Below are 19,507 nucleotides of genomic sequence, written 5' to 3'. Positions count from 1 at the left end.
AACAATCCTAGGGGGTTGCTCCCCGAATGCTTCAGTTCAGGGGTTTTTATATCTTTACAACAGTGAGAGCGTGACTCTGGTGTGGTGACCACTCAGGCATTGGGTGGGGGTTGTGGTCTGCCTGAAGACATTGGGGTGACCCTCCTAATTCAGAGGACAGATGGAGGTCTGAGATACAACCTGATGATATCTAGGTGTGTCTCTCTGTCCATCTAAAGGAGGATATTCCTCTCTGGGTGTTATAGGAGTTATCAGATGTCTTGGGTTAGGAGTCACAAGGACTTAAGGGAGCAAAGGAACTTCCCTGCTTGGAGTTTGCCTGGGTCAGGGGCACAGTGTCCCGCCATCTCTGCACAATGCCACGTCGCCTCCAGGGGTGCCATCACTGCCGGCCGTCAGCGTGACCTCAAAGGTCACCACAGCCCCCAGCTGTGTTCTGGGGTTTCTCTGGGGCCTCTGTAGCCCCGCCTGGTGAGCCAGCCCAGGTTCCAGACAGGCCCAAGTGCGGTCATTTACTCATCCACCCTCCAGGGTGACACCCTCCATCAGAGGGGGATTGGCTGTGTGTCCCACCATTCCAGGGAAGGCCCAGGGACAGTCTCTGCTCCTGACCTCCAGGTTGTGGGGTTTGGACAGCTCGGTCAGGCCTGCCAGGGAGGCTTTGGAAGGAGTTTGGGGTGAGATCAGGTTAAGGCACAGACAGGAAAAGGTATATATTAAGCAGAAGAAAAAGGACGGGAATCCCAGGGGAGGGCTAGAAGGTCTGCTTTCCAAATGTTATTAAACTATCAGGAACTTAGAGTGCAGCTAACATACAGAAACTTTACGTCTTTCCTTGTCCAATTGGAATCATGTTCCTTGAACCTAACAGGATTATCTAAGCTGTGGCTTTCTCAATAGTTTTCATTTTGGTTCCTTTTGGAGGATGAGACCCAATTAGGGCTCTCTAGCCCTTTAGATACAAATATAACAACAATCCCTTCTGGGGAAAAGCTCTCTCTACCCAAAGGTCTGGTGATTCCACAAATGAATTCATTTACAAGACTCACTAAGCTCCATTGGGTGGGGTGCAAAAAACCCTCAATAATTCCCTACTGTCCAAAGGCCATTATATCTCCCTTAGGGTGGCTGAGTATCCAGGGGGTTTGAGATGTGGGCCGGACGCAGGCCCTCGAGCTCAGACCCTTATCTGAAGGCTGCTGGAAACACCTCCCAGTCTTAGAGGTTGAGGATCCTCTGTGTGTTCAGCCGCCAGCCCTGCATGAGAATTCCTCGTGTAATCCTTGACCCGTGCGGCCTCTTTAGGAATTGGGGGTGTTTGGGGGGAGGGGGTGCCAGTACTCACCTCACAGGGGGAAAATCTGCAAAGCAGCTGAGTCCAGGGCAGTCAGATGGCTCCGAGGAGAGAGTCTGGCCTGGAGAGCAGAGTTCTGCTGGGTTCAAATGTGTCCTGGGACACATCCAAGCCCTTCTGGGTCTTCTGAAACCCAGAATCAGCCCTGACTCTGACACAAAAGGGGAGGCTTAAACAAGAAGTGGAACATGGCAGGGGGAGAGCTGGGAGAAGGCAGGGCTTGTGCTGAGGCAGGGAGACCAGGAAGCCCCTGCTGGGGGCAGCCCACTGCCATGGGAGACCTGGCCTGGAATGGGGAGTCTGAAGGCCTGAGAGGAGGCCTGAGGGGGAAAGGCCTTCCTGCTGGGGGAGGGCAGGAGCCAGGCTTCTGGAGGCTGGGCCTGGGGGGTTCCTGCAGGAAAGGGCTCTTCCTGGGCTCCTGGGGACTGGCAGGCCTAGGAGGACCCTCCCAGGGTGCTGGCTGGAAGCAGGAATTCTTGGGCCTCACATCCCTGGGCCTCCCCTTGGAGCTGAGATGTGTGTGGCTGCTGGAAGCCAGCTGGGCCCCTGCGGGGGTCAGGCAGGCTCCAGCCAGGGCTGCTCCCTCCTCCCAGGTCCTGGCCTCTCTATCCCTCAGGCCTCATCTTCCCCATCTGACTTCTTGGCCAGTGTGTGCCAGTGATGCCCGGCAGGCCTCCCCTACCAGGCCCAGCTCTCTGCCCTGCTCCTTCCCCATTGGGTCACAGCTGTCTGACCTTCTTCTCCCCCATGAGTCAGGGGTTGTGGGGGCTCAGCCCATGGGCATCCCCAAGCCCCTTTAGCCTCCTAGTCCCTGGGAGAGGATGGGGGAGGCCCCTGAGGCCCAAGAGAAGGGGGCAGAGATGGAGGCCAGGCCTTCTCCTGTTCAGTTACTTCATCTCCCAGCTGGGCCCTCCCTGCTGCCTCCCCTGAGGGCAGGGCCAGGCACCTCCCTGGAGGCCTCCCCCTCTGGGCCTCCCTTTAGGTCTCCCTCCCAGCTCAGCCTGGACAGACCTCAAGCCTGGAAGGAGAGTCTAGAGTCCAGGGAAGGGCCTGGGGGCCCCTGACACCCCCATCCCAGGCCTGTGTATATTGTCTCCTCCTGAGCCCCCCAGACACAGCAGAGAGGAATTCAGAGCAGCAGCCCCAGCCCTGAGGCCAGAAAAGGAAGAATTGTCCAGGGAGAACCTCCCTTCCAGGGCCTTTAGCTCCTCAGTGCCTGCTGGAGCTCAGGCTGGAGTCAGGGAGGCCTGAGATCACCCCCTGCAGGACTGGACAAGTCACTTGACCCTGCTTGCCTCAGTTTCCTCCCCTGTCAAATGAGCTGCAGAAGGTCATGGCAAATCTCTGCCCAGAAAGCTCCAAAGTGGGGGAGAGTCAGACAGGCCTGAACAGCCTGAGCCCAGCAGCTCTGCAGACAGACACATGGACACACACACAGACTGTCCTCTGTCCATCAGGGCTCAGAGTCTGGGCTCAGAGGCTGCTGCTGCCTTCTGGGGCCTCCTCAGGAGCAGGAGGGAGTTCCTGGGCCTCCCTCAGGTCTCTGAATGGTCTTTGGTCCTTCTGGGCTGGGGGTGGTGCTGAAGGAGACACTCCTGAGCTGGCCCAAAGGCCTCAGGCTTCAGGGCCCAGAGTGAGGAATCAGCTCTCTTTGCCCCCAGAACCACTCTGGACCACCTTCCCCACAGCCCCAGGCTCAGGCTCTGATTCTCTGGATGTCACAATGGGGGAAACTGAAGTAAAGGGTGGGGAAGGGCCTTGGCCAGGTGCCTTCAGCTGGGCAGTGTCTGAGGCCATGTTTGAGCCCAGATTGTGGGAGTTCCAGGCCCAGGAGGGCAGCCTCGGAGTCACCAGGTTCCCCCAACTGGGGATGGGGTTGGCCCTTCCTTTGGGGAGAACCGGGGACACCCCCAAAGCAGAAGGAGCAGCAGGAGGCTCAGAGAGATCCCTGGAGGAGGGGAAGCTGTGGGAGGGGGGCCTTGGACCTGGGCCCCAGACTGTCAGCTGCTGCCCCCTGCCTCAGTTTCCTTCTCTGTCAGAAGAGAGGATCCTAGCAACACCTCCCCAGGCCTTGGGGATCACAGAGCCATTGGGGGATCAATCAACACTTATTAGACACCTGCTGTGTGCCTGGCTCTAGCCTGAGGCAGCTTCCAGTCCGAAGAAGCAGCAGCTGGGCAGGACTAAGAGGGGAAATGGGGGAGGGGGAAAAAGGCTGCAGCTCCCCAGGATGAGGAACAATTTGTGTATGGCCCCTCCCCCACCAGAGCTCCAAACCTAGGCATCTGGGAAGGAGGACTCCATTTCCCAGAAAGCCTGACCTGACTTCCTGTAAGCCTTTGCCCTCCCCTTCCAGAAGACTCCATTTCCCAGAATGCCTGGGTCCTGACTTCCTGCAAGTTTTGGCCCGCCCCTTCTGGAAGACTCCATTTCCCAGAATGCCTGGGTCCTGACTTCACCCAAGACTTGGCGCTCCCACTGTGCGCCAAGGCATGCTGGGAATATCGTGAGGCGCGCTCACTTGTTTGGTTCTCTGGCATTTCCTTCTTGAGAAGGGGAGGGGAAAGTCATTGCACAGGTGCAGCTGGGGCTCCCTGCTCTGGCAGAGGAGACCTTCTGCTAACTCCTGGGGAGCGGGAAGCTCCTAGTGGACCAGATCCTGGTAATAGTCTGAGACAGCTGAGAGGCTGGAGGAAGAGGGAAGATGCTCCCCAGGTGTAACAAGAGGGGATGGGTACGGGCGGTGTGTCGGGGTGTAGATTTGTGCGGTGGGGAAAAGGTGATGTTTGTGTCTCTGCGTCTGGCTATTGCTTTAAGGGACTAGGCGAAAGGAACAAACACGGAAGTGCCCATGTAGACAGGGGCAGCTCTGTCTGATCCAGGAGCCATGGCGGGGCTTTGCCCTCCCCAAGTGGAGAAAATTGCGCTCCCCTGCCCCAGCTCCCTCTTCCGCACTGGTGTCAGAAGGCAGCTGGGGGAGGGGGTGCAGTCATTGGAAGGGGGCGGGGCTTGTCCTGCCCTTCCCCAGAGGTCCAAGGGGAGAAGCAGCCAACATGAGCCTGGGTGGAGTGGGGGGGATGCTCGTGCCCACAGGCCATGGAAGGAGTTCTGATCTCTGGCACAGAACAAATGCCAACACGTTTGCCCCCAACCCTCACCTAATGCCTGTCCACCTCTCCAGCATCTCCTGCCCTCCCCCTCCCCCAAATTAGCCAGTAAAGTCTCCTCCTGGGAATCTCCCTCAATCTACCCTTTGTACCCAGTGCCGCTTCTGAATTGAATGAAGCCAAGGATGGTGCCTAAGGGAGTGGGGAGGCATCTTCCTGGTCAGTCCAAGGTCCTTTCCAAGCTTGAGGCTCCCTGTCCTCCCCTGTAGAGGATAGTCTCCCCTGAGGCCAGAGGAAGGGCCTGGGAGCTTCTCTGAGCCCTCCCCCTCTCTAATTCCCCTCAGGTGTACAAAGAGGAAGTCTTCCCCCACCTTGGGGCTCCCACCCTGCTGAAGGACCACCGTCTGACCCAAGCAGAGACCCTGGAGCCAGAGAGAATGGCACCCTGGACCTCAAGGCCCCCTTCCCAGGTGAGTGCAGTCCATCCCCAGCCCTGGCCAAGCTCCCCCAAGAACTAAGACCTCTGTCTTTCCCAAGTCTCCAGGGGCACCATCACTGCTTGCTGTCAGTGTGACCTCAAAAGTCACCCACAATCCCCAACTGTGTTCAGGGGTTTTCCAGGACCTTTGTAGCCCCAGCCTGGATGAGCCAGCCCAGGTTCCAGACAGGCCCAAGTGCAATCATTTATTCATCCACCCCTGAGTGTGATTCCATCAGAGGGGGATGGTCGTTAGTCCCACCATTCCGGGGATGGCCCAGGGACAGTCTCTGCTCCTGACCTCCAGGTTCTGGGGTTTTGACAGGTCAGGGAGGCTTCAGAAGAAGTTTGGGGTGAGATCAGGTTAGGGAACAGATAGAAAAAGCTATGTTTTTAGCAGAAGAAAAAAATGGGAATTCTTGGTGAGGGGAAAAGGTCTGCTTTTCAAATATTATTAAACTACCAGGAACTTAGAGCACACTTAACATTTTTTTTTAATTTTTAACATTTTATTTTTTTAGAAAAATTTTCCATGGTTACATGATTCTTATTTTTACTTTCCCCTTCAACCCCCCCCTTCACCCCCCCCATATCCAATGCGCATTTCCACTGGTTTTAACATGTGTGACCAATCAAGACTTATTTACATATTACTGATAGTTGCAATTGTGTGGTTGTTTAGTGTCACATCCCCAACTATGTCCACATCAACCCATGTGTTCAAGAGGTTGTTTTTCTTCTGTGTTTCCACTCCTGCAGTTCTTCCTCTGAATGTGGGTAGCATCTTTACCATAAATGCCTCAGAATTGTCCTGGGTCATTGCATTGCTGCTGGTACAGAAGTCCATTGCATTCAATTTTACCATAGTATATCAGTCTCTGTGTACAATGTTCTCCTGGCTCTGCTCCTTTCACTCTGCATCAGTTCCTGGAGGTCATTCCAGTTCACATGGAATTCCTCCAGTTTATTATTCCTTTGAGCACAATAGTATTCCATCACCAGCATATACCACAATTTGTTCAGCCATTCCCCAATTGAAGGGCATCCCTTGGTTTTCCAGTTTTTTGCCACCACAAAAAGTGCAGCTATAAATATTTTTGTGCAAGTCTGTTTATCTATGATCTCTTTCGGGTACAAACCCAGCATCCATGGCTGGATCAAAGGGCAGGCATTCTTTTAGCACTCTTTGGGCATAGTTCTAAATTGCCATCCAGAATGGTTGGATCAATTCACAACTCTACCAGTAATGCATTAATGACCCAATTTTGCCACATCCCCTCCAACATTCATTACTCTCCCCTTCTTTCATTTTAGCCAATCTGCTAGGTGTGAGGTGATACCTCAGAGTTGTTTTGATTTGCATTTCTCTTAATTATTAGAGATTTAGAACACTTTCTCATGTGCTTTTTGATAGTTTTGATTTCTTTATCTGAAAATTGCCTATTCATGTCCCTTGCCCATTTATCAATTGGGGAATGGCTTGATTTTTTATACAACTGATTTAACTCCTTGTATATTTGCTTAATTAGACCTGTGTCAGAATTTTTTGTTATAAAGGTTTTTTCCCAGTTTGTTGTTTCCCTTCTGATTTTGGTTGCATTTTTTTTTGTTTGTACAAAACCTTTTTAATTTAATATAATCAAAATTATTTATTTTACATTTTGTAATTTTTTCTAACTCTTGCTTGGTTTTAAAATTTTCCCTTTCCCATAGATCTGACAGGCACACTATTTTATGTTCACCTAATTTTCTTATAGTTTCCTTCTTTATATTCAAGTCATTCACCCATTCTGAATTTATCTTGTGTAGGGTGTGAGATGTTGATCTAAACCTAATCTCTCCCATATTGTTTTCCAATTTTCCCAACAGTTTTTGTCAAAAGGTGGATTTTTGTGCCAAAAGTTGGGCTCTTTGGGTTTATCATGGACAGTCTTGCTGATGTCACTTACCCCAAATCTATTCCACTGATCCTCCCTTCTGTCTCTTAGCCAGTACCATATTGTTTTGATGACTTTATAGTATAGTTTAATATCTGGTACTGCTAGGCTACCTTCCTTCATGTTTTTTTTTCATTATTTCCCTTGATATTCTTGATCTTTTATTCTTCCAAATGAACTTTTTAATAGTTTTTTCTAATTCAGTAGAAAAGTTTTTTGGTAATTTGATAGGTATGGCACTAAATAGGTAAATTAATTTGGGTAGAATGGTCATTTTTATTATGTTAGTTTGTCCTACCCATGAGCAATCAATGTTTTTCCAATTGTTTAGATCTAGATCTAGTTTTAATTGTTTGGAAAGTGTTTTTTAGTTGTGTTCATATAATTCCTGTGTTTGTTTTGGTAGATAGATTCCTAAGTATTTTATATTGTCTAGGGTGATTTTAAATGGTGTTTCTCTTTCTACCTCTTGCTGCTGTGATGTGTTGGAGATGTATAGAAATGCTGATGATTTATGTGCATTTATGTTGTATCCTGCAACTTTGCTAAAGTTGTTGATTATTTCTACAAGCTTCTTAGTTGATTCTCTAGGATTTTTTAAGTATACCATCATATCGTCTGTAAAGAGTGATAGCTTAGTCTCCTCATTGCCTATTTTGATACCTTCAATTTCTTTTTCTTCTCTAATTGCTTCTGCTAGTGTTTCTAGTACTATGTTGAATAATAGAGATGATAATGGGCATCCTTGTTTCATGCCTGATCTTATTGGAAAGGCTTCTAATTTATCCCCATTGCATATGATGCTTGTTGATGGTTTTAGGTATATACTCTTTATTATTTTTAGCAAAGGTCATTATATTCCTATACTTTTCAGTGTTTTCAATAGGAATGGATGTTGTATTTTGTCAAAGGCTTTTTCAGCATCTATTGAGATAATCATGTCATTTTTGTTGGTTTGCTTGTTGATATGGTCAATTATGTGAATGGTTTTCCTAATGTTGAACCATCCTTGCATTCCTGGTATAAATCCCATCTGATCATAATTTATAACCCTCGTGATTACTTGTTGGAGTTTTTTTGTTAGTATTCTATTCAAGATTTTTGCATCTATGTTCATTAGGGAGATTGGTCTGTAGTTTTCTTTCTCAGTTTTTGATCTACTTGGCTTTGGGATCAGTACCATATTTGTATTGTAAATGGAATTTGGTAGATCTCCTTCTTTGCTTTAGAGCACACTTAACATTCAGAAACTTTTAAGTCTTTCCTTGTCCCATTAGAATCATTTACCTTGAACCTAAAGGGATTATTTCAGGGGGCCACATCTGGCCTGCGGGCTGTAGTTTGCCCATCACTGGTGTAGTGGGTTAGACCTACCCAAAGAAGTCTTTTGTTTAGTATTGAGAGGGAGGCTTTTATCCTTAATATTTAATTGAATAAATCCTCAGACATAATCTTCAAAGAATCATAGTGTTATCTCCAGCCCTTAAAAGGGTTTAAATTGTTAATCATACCATGATTGGTTTCCATCCTGGTTAATTAAAATAAGGCTGGATCTCTTTTTGTAACTTTGAAAGTACTTTTCTAAATTAAGTCAACACTTAGTAAAATCTGCTTATAAGGCTATAAATCTAGATAACAATCAAAGCCTGTTATCAGCACAGGGAGGGAACAGTTTATTTTGAGGTCAAGAAGCAAGTACCTTTAGTGAGTAAACCAGATGAGAGACAAACTAGAATCACTGCCTGCTGAATTAAATGCGTTAATTCAACAACCTGTAATATTAGAAATTTATTAGCATCTTTATAAAAGGAAGAGGCAATTAAGCACTAAATTTTTTTTTACCATCAAGGAAAAGTGTTGTTAAACTAAAAAAAAAAAACAGAACTATCAAATAGTCAGAAAAATCACTCTTTAAGGAAAGTGCTAGAAGTTAGGCCTCCTTGCAGAACTGTGCACTATTAACCCACGCAGAGTCCCCTTACTCTGGCAGCTTCTGTCACTAAACTCCTGAGAGTGCTACCAGGTGAGATGACAACTCCATATCCTCTGGAGAAATTGGTATGGCAAGACTGCATAGTCAAACTGCAAGCAGGCTGCAAAGAGGTCTGCTGCCAGCCTCAGAGGTATCAGGGAGTTGTCAACTATAACAAATACAAAGAAAGGATCAAACTAAGAGCTGGGCTTCTTTTTTTTCTCTCTTTTCAAAATTTTATTTCTCTTTTTTTTTTCCTTTTTTTTTTAAATTTTAAATTTTGAATATTTTCCCATACTTACATGTTTCATGTTCTTTCCCTCTCCCCCATCCCCCCTTTAGCTGACGCACAATTCCATTGGGTTTTATATGTATCATTGATTAAGACCTAATTCCACATTATTGATAGTTGGACTAGAGTTATCGTTTAGCATCTACATCTTCAATAATATCCTCATCAGCCCATGTATTCAAGCAGTTGTTTTTCCTCTGTTTCTCCTCCCACAGTTCTTCCTCTGAATGTGGATAGTTTTCTTTCTCATAAGTCCCTAAGAATTGTTCTGGATCTTTGCATTGCTGCTAGGAGAGAAGTCTGTTATGTTCGATTGTACCACAGTGTATCTGTCTCTGTGTATAATGTTCTCCTGGTTCTGCTCCTTTTGCTCTGCATCCATTCCTGGAGATCATTCCAGTTCACATGGAATTCCTCCAGTTCATTATTCCTTTCAGCACAATAGTATTCCATCACCAACAGATACCACAATTTGTTCAGCCATTCCCCAATTGAAGGACATTCTTTCATTTTCCAATTTTTTCCACCACAGAGAGCATGGCTATAAATATTTTTGTACAAGTCTTTTTCCTTATTATCTCTTTGGGGTATAATCCAAGCAGTGTTATGGCTGGATCAAAAGGAAGATAGTCTTTTAAAGCCCTTTGGGCATACTTCCAAATTGCCATCCAGAATGGTTGGATCAATTCACAACTCCACCAACAGCTGGGCTTCTTGAGAGAGGCCTTTAATACAACGGGAGAAGCTTCAAAAACAAATAAAGACACTCAACATTGTGACTATGTCCACAGATCCCACCCACACTAGGGTCCCCAAACAGGTGTGCCTGTTACTGGGGTTTCTCAAAAGGGCAGGGGTCAAATTGAGGCATCTAGATTTCATTTTGACTGTGTTTACAACTTCTGTTACTTATCTTCCTTAAGTTTCCTATCGATCTCAAACCCATGGGAGCATTCCTTAAATTTGCAATTTCTAATTTGAGTCAGAATTAGACATGCCCAAGGTTTTTTTGGTTGAAACATTTTACAGATAGTTAAGATTACAATATAAGTTTTCAAAACTTTCCCATGGAAAATGTAAGCCTGATCCCATGGGAAGGAAAAAAAAGGGGGAGGGGGCTTGAATTCTATATTCATATAAAGCTGCTTGGGGAAGGGGATTTCTCTACTCTTCATAAGTAGACATTAGTATCTCCCTTCTGAAGGCACCTAACTTTCACTAATTTTGTATAGGAAGTTGCCAGTTTATGAGTACTAATACTAATTAATGTATGCGGGGGGAATAATGCATGATTTTATCCCATACATTTAGAAATGTATATACAATATATTTATAACATTACTGCATCATAAAGCTAACTTACACTTTAAAAACATTTGAAGGCTGTTTTAAATATGTATCTGTATAGTTGGCTTTTGTTAAGACATTTGACACTAAATTTTTATATGATCAAAATCTAAGTCCTGTTATAGTAAATTAATGTTGTATGAGGTTGCTAATGGGTAATTAATATTGTATTGGAGGTTGATAATTAATGTTGACAGGAGTCTGAAATACGTCTATAGATCAGTTTGGTAAACCAGAAGCTCTATTTATTACAGAGGAGAAGAAGTTGGATAAGTATAGGAGGAAAGGAAAGGGAGATTATATCTCTTAAATCTATATTATGTCTAAACCAAACCCTAATACTAAAGTTTCTAATAAACCTTAACTCTAGAATCTTCTTGCCTGCTGAAACAGACCTAACTACCTACTCTGACTGACTAAAGATAATAAATTCTCTAACTAAACTATGCTAAATTAATAAAATCTTCTCCAACCTCCTTAACTCTGTTATCTGTATTCCAACTGTGAGTGATGGAACTGCCTGCCACAGAAACCCAGACAGTGCAGCTCTCTCAAGTGACGAGGAGAAACTCCTCCGAGATAAACTTCTCAATGCCACATCTAAATTCAATCTATCAATCAGTTAAACTGTTAGATCTTCTTGGCTAAGATAGAAACCCCAGAGAGCAAACCCCCAAATTCCTGCGCCCTTAGAAGCCAGAGAAAATGAAGTTCAGAACTCACCCTCCTAACAGTTTTTCTAGTCAGTCTGTTAAAGAGACAGTCAAGATCTGTCTGTTCTGTCTCTTAAGGAGACAGAGTACACATTAAAACCTTCCTCTGACCTAAAACTTCTGCTCATAAGGAGATAACTGAAATTAAGACATTCCTTATAAGACATTCCCTAACTGAATTGCTTTCTTTAGAAGAGGTAATCTTTTGGAACATCTACTTTACTTAAGTATAATGTGAATTTTACAGACTTCTTTTGAGGTACTAAGGCAATTTTATCAAATGAACAACTTGAGACTTCCCTCAAAGGCATATTCTCCCTAGAGTTCACGAATAACAAATACTGAACACATTTGGTCCAGTAAACCTACACAAATTTTCTCTTCTGAGAAGGAATAATGTAATATCATTTCTGCTATGCAAAATGGAGAGCAGAATGATTGACACTTAGCAGTTTAGAACTTGGAACTAACCAAGCTTTCCATAAGCCAGCAAGGGAGAGGCAGTTGCTGGCAGGCAGACTATAAAGACCAGAATTTGAAACCAAAAGCCCTCTCTATTTGGAGAAGGGAATTTTGGTGGGAGGTTGGTTGGAAATTGGGGTAGGCCAAATCAATCCAGGATACCTGTTCTAATCACTACCACATCCTCAACTTCTGGGTGAATCTGTACTATACATTCTAATCAATCATCATCAAGGAAGAAGCAATATAAATACCATCAAACAACCTGGTTCAGGCTAAGCATCCTGGTCTGGCCAGGTTGCAACCAAGAGAGAGACAAACCTCTCCAGCTGTTAATCTCAACCTGACTAACTTCAGTTGACATCACCTGGTCATCATTAGCTTTAGTCAAGCTTTCCCTTACACCTCTTTCCTTCAGGCCCTGTTTCCCTTTCCCTAGGTTTGTTGTTATTAAATCTTGAAACTTACTTAGGTGGATGTCATCATTACCCTAAGGATTATCAAACATATCCTTGGGTATCTGAGGGAAGAGGGATCACTCAAACTAAAGTTAAGCTGCAGTCACTAGCGTTATCCGTCAGTTTTAGAGCCAGGATAAGCAGTCAAGGAGCTGTGTGATCTAACTCACAGTCTCTTATTTGATCACTTATTCCTGGGACACTTGTAGTGGAGCTAGGTGTACTAGTTTAATCACAAATATTCCTTTGGGGTCTTTAGTGTTCACTTAGGGATTCCCACACTCACTCAGCTTCAGCTCCTCCTACCATCAGAGGACCTGGGCACCCCATTATCCCATAATGGTATCTATATAACAATAGAAAGCACCCAGGTATAGGCAAAGTCCACCCAACTCTGGTGAAGACATAAGTTCACCAAATTTAGCTCTGGTGGATATATACAAGACTACCCTTGTGGGCTTCTTTCTGTGACCCTGCATGTGGCTCACTAAAAATTATAAAGAAAAGGATAGTAACAACAATATACACTGGCTAGACAGGAGTTGACCCAAAATAGCCTATGAAAAAAAATCACCCCTTAAGAGATGGGGCATACCTCAGAGTGAGCTCTTTAATGAGGAGTCAGAAAACAGTGAGTCCCCCTAAAAGAAAAGCTCCTGAGAATCCCCAGAACTTTTTCCTAAGGGATCTCAGAATTCTGACTCCTTTCCTTAGTCACATCATATTGACAAACTGAGAAATAAAGAAATGTCTGGGCCAGAATTATGAGCTGAAGATCTAAAACTTTAATTGTGATTAAATGAAAGCTGGAGACGTCACCTCTCCCATCTTGGAGCAAAGGTCCCAAAGAGATATACAACAGTATCTTTTTCACAGATATTTAGCAGAAGCACTTAGGATGTTTAGAAACACGCAGTGGTATTTGGTAACAAAAGTTTGGAACATTTGATACAAAGTCCCACATTCCGTACAAGGTTCAGGTAAGAAAATGTATTTAATCCTCCAGAACCATCATACTACTTAGGTCATAGTAACGTTTCTGGGCCACAGTGCTTTAAGGAGCTTCTAGTTGGCATACATCTTGAAAGGATCTAACAGTACCTGAAGATGCCTGGATAGTGTTTGTGTGATCTCATCAGGCCAGCTAGACAGTCACCATTACCAATGACTCCAGCTCCTTCTGCAGGGGTTTCAGCTTCCCTAAATACACAGACCTAAAGCTTTTATTCTTCTAACAGAAGTCTTCAATAGCATCAATTACTTTAATATTCTAATACAGTGATTCCCAAAGTGGGCACTACCGCCCCCTGGTGGGTGCTGTAGTGATCCATGGTGGGGCAGTGATGGTCACAGGTGCATTTATCTTTCCTATTAAAATTTAAAAAAAATTAATTTCCAGGGGGCTAAGTAATATTTTTTCTGGAAAGGGGGCGGGAGGCCAAAAAAGTTTGGGAACCACTGTTCTAATACATCAATCTACACCCCTTCCAATACTATGGCCAATATTCTGCTATTATAATTGATATCTTTTACAAAGTTACTAGAATCACTGAGTCTAACTCTTAAAAATTGTAATTGCAGTTACTTATCTAAAGGATTATATGCGATCACTTGTTTCATGATCAGTAATATAAAGGCAGCACAACAATTTTCCTTTCAATATGTATCAAGCAAATTGTAGGAAATCACATGAAGAAGATGGATCCATAAAGGCTTCTTGCAGAAGATGAGATTTTTTTTTTTTGTTTTAACTTTATTTTAATAAATTCACACATATGTTTTCCAAATTTATATGATTTCCATTGTCTCCCTCCCTTCTTCCCCTCCTTCTCCCCTCCTGGAATTGACAGAAAAATAAGATTTTAGTCCAGACCTGAAGGAATCCATTGAACTCAGGAGGCAGAGATTAGAGGGGACAGCAGTGAAGTCTGGGGAAGAGGTAGAGGATGCTGGGAAAAATGCAAGATCAGGATATGGAGAGTTTCCTGTGAGGAACAAGAAAGAGCCCAGTGTTACTGGATACTTAAGAGTATGGAAGGGAATAAGGGGAGAGGGAAGGAAAGTAAAGGGGGATCTTCCAGGGTGACCAGCCTTATAGGTGGCTGTCCAGGTAGCATATCAAGCCCTGGGGTGGTGTAGATGCCTGGGAGGAGTCTAGGGTGAAGAGGGCTCATTCTGCTGGCAGTGGCATTCCAAATAATAGAGGGCAGAGCTTGTGGTGGATAGGCAGTCAGGGTCCTGAGGTCCTGCCCTTGGGTGCCATTGGAGGACAGCTGTGATCTTGGGACTGCAGAGGCAGGCCAGGTGGGGCCGTGAGGACTATTAGGACCCACCCAGAGTAGATGAGTTAAAAATAAGAAACTCTCTGCTCTCCTTGGAACTGAGGCCTCTCTGCGTTCTTCCCTTTGAGTCTGGATTTCTCTGCTTTCCTTCCGCCTTCTGGTTCTACGTATTCCTGAATGAGGGCTTTTTACTGCCTCTGCTAGTGGTGGTGGCTGTCCTTTCCCTGAGCCTCATGTTTCCTTTCTGAACTCTTTGAATGCCCTTCAGATAGGTCAGGAGCAGTTCTCCCTCCCAGACCTGGCTCCAGGGGCTGCTCTCTGCCCTGCTACTGTTGTGGGAGAGAGTTTTATTGTGTGAGGAGTGCTGGTTCTGGCCCAGAGAATTGCAACTCAGACCCATTCCTTTCGAGACAAGAAGGTGTCTACATAGTATAGCCATAGGGTTGGAAAAAGCCATTGCAGGGGAGTGGAATAGCCTCCCTGGAAGGGGTGCAGAGGATAGTGGAACGGCCCCTGTAGGGTTTCAGGTGGGGAATTGTGTCCTTAAGTGCTTGGAAACTCTCAGCCTTTTCTCAAACTATTCCTCCCCTAGGTGTGCCTTGAGTATTCCAGGCTGAAAAGTAGGGAATGGATCAGGAAGGGGTGAAACGGAAGAGCATCCAATACCAAGTATAGCCTGGGTTTCCCGGGGAGCAATATGGAGAAGTAGAAGATTCCTGCCAAGTAGCCTGTTATTGTTTGGTTTGGCCACTGACCTGTCAGTTATTCCTCAGTCTGCCTCTTCTCTTAATGTTAGGATTTGAGTGGATGATTGCCCAAGGAGCACGCTTAGCCTCCCTTCTTTTGTTAAGATAAATGGATTAAGGATAGTCCTGGCAAGCCATGGTGAACTTTTTTTTTTTTTAACCTTTACCTTCTGTCTTGGAATCAATACTGTGTATTGCTTCCAAGGCAGAAGAGTGGTAAGGGCTAGGTAATGGAGGTCAAGTGACTTGCCCAGGGTCACACAGCTGGGAAGTGTCTGAAACCAGATTTGAACCTAGGACCTCCTGTCTCTAGGCTTGGTTCTCCATCCATTGAGCCACCCAGCTTCCCCCAAGCCATGGTGAACTTTGACCCATTTTGAGAATGTGCTAGGCCAGCAACAGGGATGGGGAAAGCTTGGTCTGACACCTTCTTTGTATGGACAAGGACCTGCTTCTTCTGTGATGAAGTAATGAGGGAGGAGTGGAAGTCTCCTAATTTCCCCTCCTCAGTGGTTATTTATGAATCTGAGACCTTGATGTCCAAGGATGGATTGAGTGGTGAGGTCACCAGGGAGATAAATACATAAAATGACAGAGAGAGATATAAGTATGAGTGATAGAGAGACAGACAGACAGACAGACAGACAGACAAAATACTAATGCTAGAGGAAAGAACTATCTTTTTCCCTTTAAATTATGGAGAGAGTCAACTGACCACATTGAAAGACCAGTTAATTTATAAATTTAAAATGAAGATGTTCTGCCTCTTGAGAATTGTAATCATTTTACTCTCAATGTCTTTCTTATGAATTAGCTCTGTTCCCAACCCCTGTTAATTCAAAGGTTATATTTGTAAAAGATGAACAACCCTTCCTTTCCTCATCACACTTACTCTTCTTTCTGCATAACTAAATATAAAATGACCGAATATATTCCAGTCTCAAATGACATTCATCATTAAGCAAAGGCAGGATATTTTGACTAACGCACATTCTACCCAGTGTTTTGCCAAACTCTCAGTATAACATGAGTCTAGGCTTGAATTAGCTAGAATTAGAGTCTGATCCCATATAACTTTATGGAACCCTCTTTAAGCTTTTATCTAGATAAGAGTGTTTCAGCCTTTTAGGAAATTAGGTAGAGAATAACTTTTTCTTTGTTTTTTCATTAATCACTGGTAATATTTCCATCCCAAAATATGTAGCACTTGCAACCTTCTCACAAATTTCAAAAACAATTTTCTTACCATATGAATGCTGAGACTTGTAATGAGGAGGAATTTCAGATTACCTTTTCTCTTCTCCACAGAATCTCCTCCCTCCCTTAGAGAGCAGATACTCTCTCCCTAATTTCACAGGGAAAAGCATTTCAGAGTAAGACACTTACCCAGGTTTTAGTTTTCAAACATGATTCTCACTCTAGGCACAAAATGCCTTTATCAGTATTACATTGGACTGGTCTCCGGGGCTGGCTCTGACACTATTCAGGGTTAGGAATTTGGGGTAAATTCCTTGTGTTCTTCAGTTTCTTCAAGTTAGTTAGCAAGGCCTAGACTGGATGAATTCTGAAGGCTCAGCTCTAAATCTTGTGAATTTTGCTGGTTTAGGGGTCAGTAACATTCAAGGATGTGACTGTGGACTTCACCCAGGAGGAATGGTGCCTCTTGGACCATTCTGAGAAAGAGCTGTACAGGGAGGTCATGCTGGAGAATGTGCAAAATCTACTCTCTGTGGGTAAGGACCATTTCCTCTGTTAACTCTGAATCTGCCATTAAAGAAATGTCTTCATTCCATACTTAAGGTGTAGGATTTTAAGTCTTTGTTAGTGATTTAAAACACAAACATGCTGATCTCTGCACAGCATTCTCCTCCTGCCTATGTTTCTTAAAAAAAAAAAAAAAAAAAAAAGTCTTTTAATTCTCTGATGAGAAGCTGGGACTTTCCTTTCTTACTCCTGAAATATTCTCCCTTCTGTTTTAGGTAGCTTCAAGTGAAAGCTTAAAACAGTGTTACAGATTTATATTCCTGAAGCTAATCTCAAAAGTCATCTAGTCCAGCCTCTAATTAGACCTAGATTTTGTGTGTAAATTCTCTGTTAATACCAAGGCAGATTTTCCTTCCAGATAGCCATCAAAGGAGTGACTCTAACTGCCTTTCTCATTTGGGATAGGTCTGGTCTTTATAAAGTATGTCTTTTTAAGAAGTATTAATGAGAAAGGCAGCAGGGCAGAAGCAAATTCTGGAGCCACATTGAGAATCTCAAACAAACCTTAAAACGGTGCTTCTAAATTTCTGCAATCACAGAACAAACAAGGGTCAGAGTAAGATGAGTTGAAGGAGGAATACAACTTAAATAGTAGGCAGAAAAGGTCTATTTCTGAGAAGAAAGGGGAACTGGAAGTGAAACCTGGCACAGACTAGTGCATACAATCCATCCCCTACCTTCTGCCAGGTCCCGTACCTAGGCACAAGCCAACTTTGAGACCCTAGGATCCTTCTTAAGCCTTCATTAGCACAACGCGAGCCCACCCCTTGAAAACCAAACGTCTGGCACAAAACCTTAGTGAAGCCGAAAAGTCACTTGACCAGTTTAAGCCTGTGGTGAAGTCCCTAGCTCCAGGGCAAAGTAGCTCTCAGTTCACTGAGCCCTGCAAGCCATCAGCAGTGCCTTGAGGAGACTAAATCAGCAACTTTTCGAACACCCAGCCTACAGGCCATGATACCATTTTGAAAGAAATGAAACTTGTCAAAAAGCAGAACTATAGTTCCGGGTTAAGATGGCGGCAGAGTAAAAAGCAGCACTTAACCTCTCCTAACCGAAACATACAGGACTCCTCAAAGGGACATAAAAACAAATCCAGACAAACGGAGGGACTCCACAACAGGGTGCCGTGTGGAAGGTATGTGGAATTGGGGCATTTCCATGCTATAAAGGGGTGAAACAGCTCTCACTAAATCTCGGGCTGAGCAACTCTCCACCCCTCCCCCCAAATCACCTACATTTCCAAGGCCAGCGCAAAAGAAGTAGAGCAAGTTTGGGGCACCCATTGAGTCATTGGCAGCTCCAGGGTCTGCTCCTGAGAGCAGCAAGACTTAAGACCCCAAAAGGCTAAAGAAGACGTGCGGACTTTGAGTGCTGACACTGAGCGCAGGCGCGGGTGGAGGCGGATGCAGGCGCGAACGAAGGCTCTGAAACCTTGAGTAGGGAACCAGTGCAGACGGGTAAACGACTGTGGAAGCAGCGCCCTGAGACTTGTAAAGGAGCTTCTAGCAGAGAGGATCAAGCAAGGGGGACCACCAGGAGGCTTGACCTTGAGAATAACCAGACCTGAGACCTCAGGAGCCTAAAGAGTGCAGACAGAACCTGAGCGTGAGGATAAAGCTGAGAAGGTGCTGGGCTTAAAATGGCAACCCAGAATCAGGAAGCCCAGAAGAGAAAGATTAACAAGAAGAAGAAATCTTTAACACTCAACAACTTTTACACAGAGAAAATCCAGACAACAGAGCAAACAGAAGAGGAGAACAAACAAGCAATCACATCCAAACCCTCCCAAAATAATGAAAACTGGTCACAAGCTCTTGAAGAGTTCAAATCCGAGATGATGAGAAAGTTGGAAAAGATTTGGCTAGAGAAATGGGAAATAGCTCAAAAGGAAATCAGGCAAGAAAATAACAGTTTAAAAGGCAGAATTTTGCAATTGGAAAGTGAAGCTCAGAAATCAAATGAACTGATAAGCAAATTGAACACCAGAAATGACCAGATTGAAAAGGAAAACCAAAAGATTATAGTCGAAAACCAGTCCCTAAAGGTTAGCATTGAGCAATTAGAAGCCAATGATCTCTCAAGACAGCAAGAACAAATAAAACAAAGTCAAAAGACTTATAAAATAGAAGGAAACATGAAATATCTCAATGAGAAAGTGACAGACCAAGAAAACTGGTCTAGAAGAGACAATCTGAGAATCATTGGTCTTCCTGAAAAAGCAGAAATTAATAGAGATTTGGACTCCATACTAAAAGAAATTATTCAGCAAAACTGCCCTGAAGTTCTACAACAAGGGGGCAATATAGACATTGAAAGGATCCATAGATCACCCCCTACACTAGACCCTGAAAAGACAACCCCCAGGAATATAATAGCCAAATTCAAGAGCTTCCAAGTAAAAGAAAAATTTTACAAGAAGCCAGAAAGAGACAAATCAGATATCAAGGAGCACCAATCAGGATCACACAGGATCTGGCAGCCTCCATGCTAAAAGACCGCAAGGCTTGGAATACGATATTCAGAAAGGCAAGAGAGCTGGGCCTTCAACCACGGATCAACTACCCATCAAAACTGACTATATACTTCCAGGGGAAA

General features: G+C 44.5%; 1 long non-coding RNA gene across 1 annotated transcript; it reads left to right on the top strand.

Moving 5' to 3' along the window:
- Positions 1–3,925: 3,925 nt before the first annotated feature.
- On the top strand, positions 3,926–17,931 carry LOC123239844. The gene is made up of 3 exons (XR_006505746.1): positions 3,926–4,016; positions 4,806–4,931; positions 16,755–17,931. It is a non-coding gene; the product is annotated as an uncharacterized LOC123239844 (long non-coding RNA).
- Positions 17,932–19,507: the final 1,576 nt, after the last annotated feature.

This window comes from Gracilinanus agilis, chromosome 3, assembly GCF_016433145.1.
Source record: "Gracilinanus agilis isolate LMUSP501 chromosome 3, AgileGrace, whole genome shotgun sequence".
In the NCBI taxonomy this organism is placed as follows: domain Eukaryota; kingdom Metazoa; phylum Chordata; class Mammalia; order Didelphimorphia; family Didelphidae; genus Gracilinanus; species Gracilinanus agilis.
Note: the sequence above shows the minus strand (reverse complement) of the source record. Positions and strands in the feature narration are given on the sequence as shown.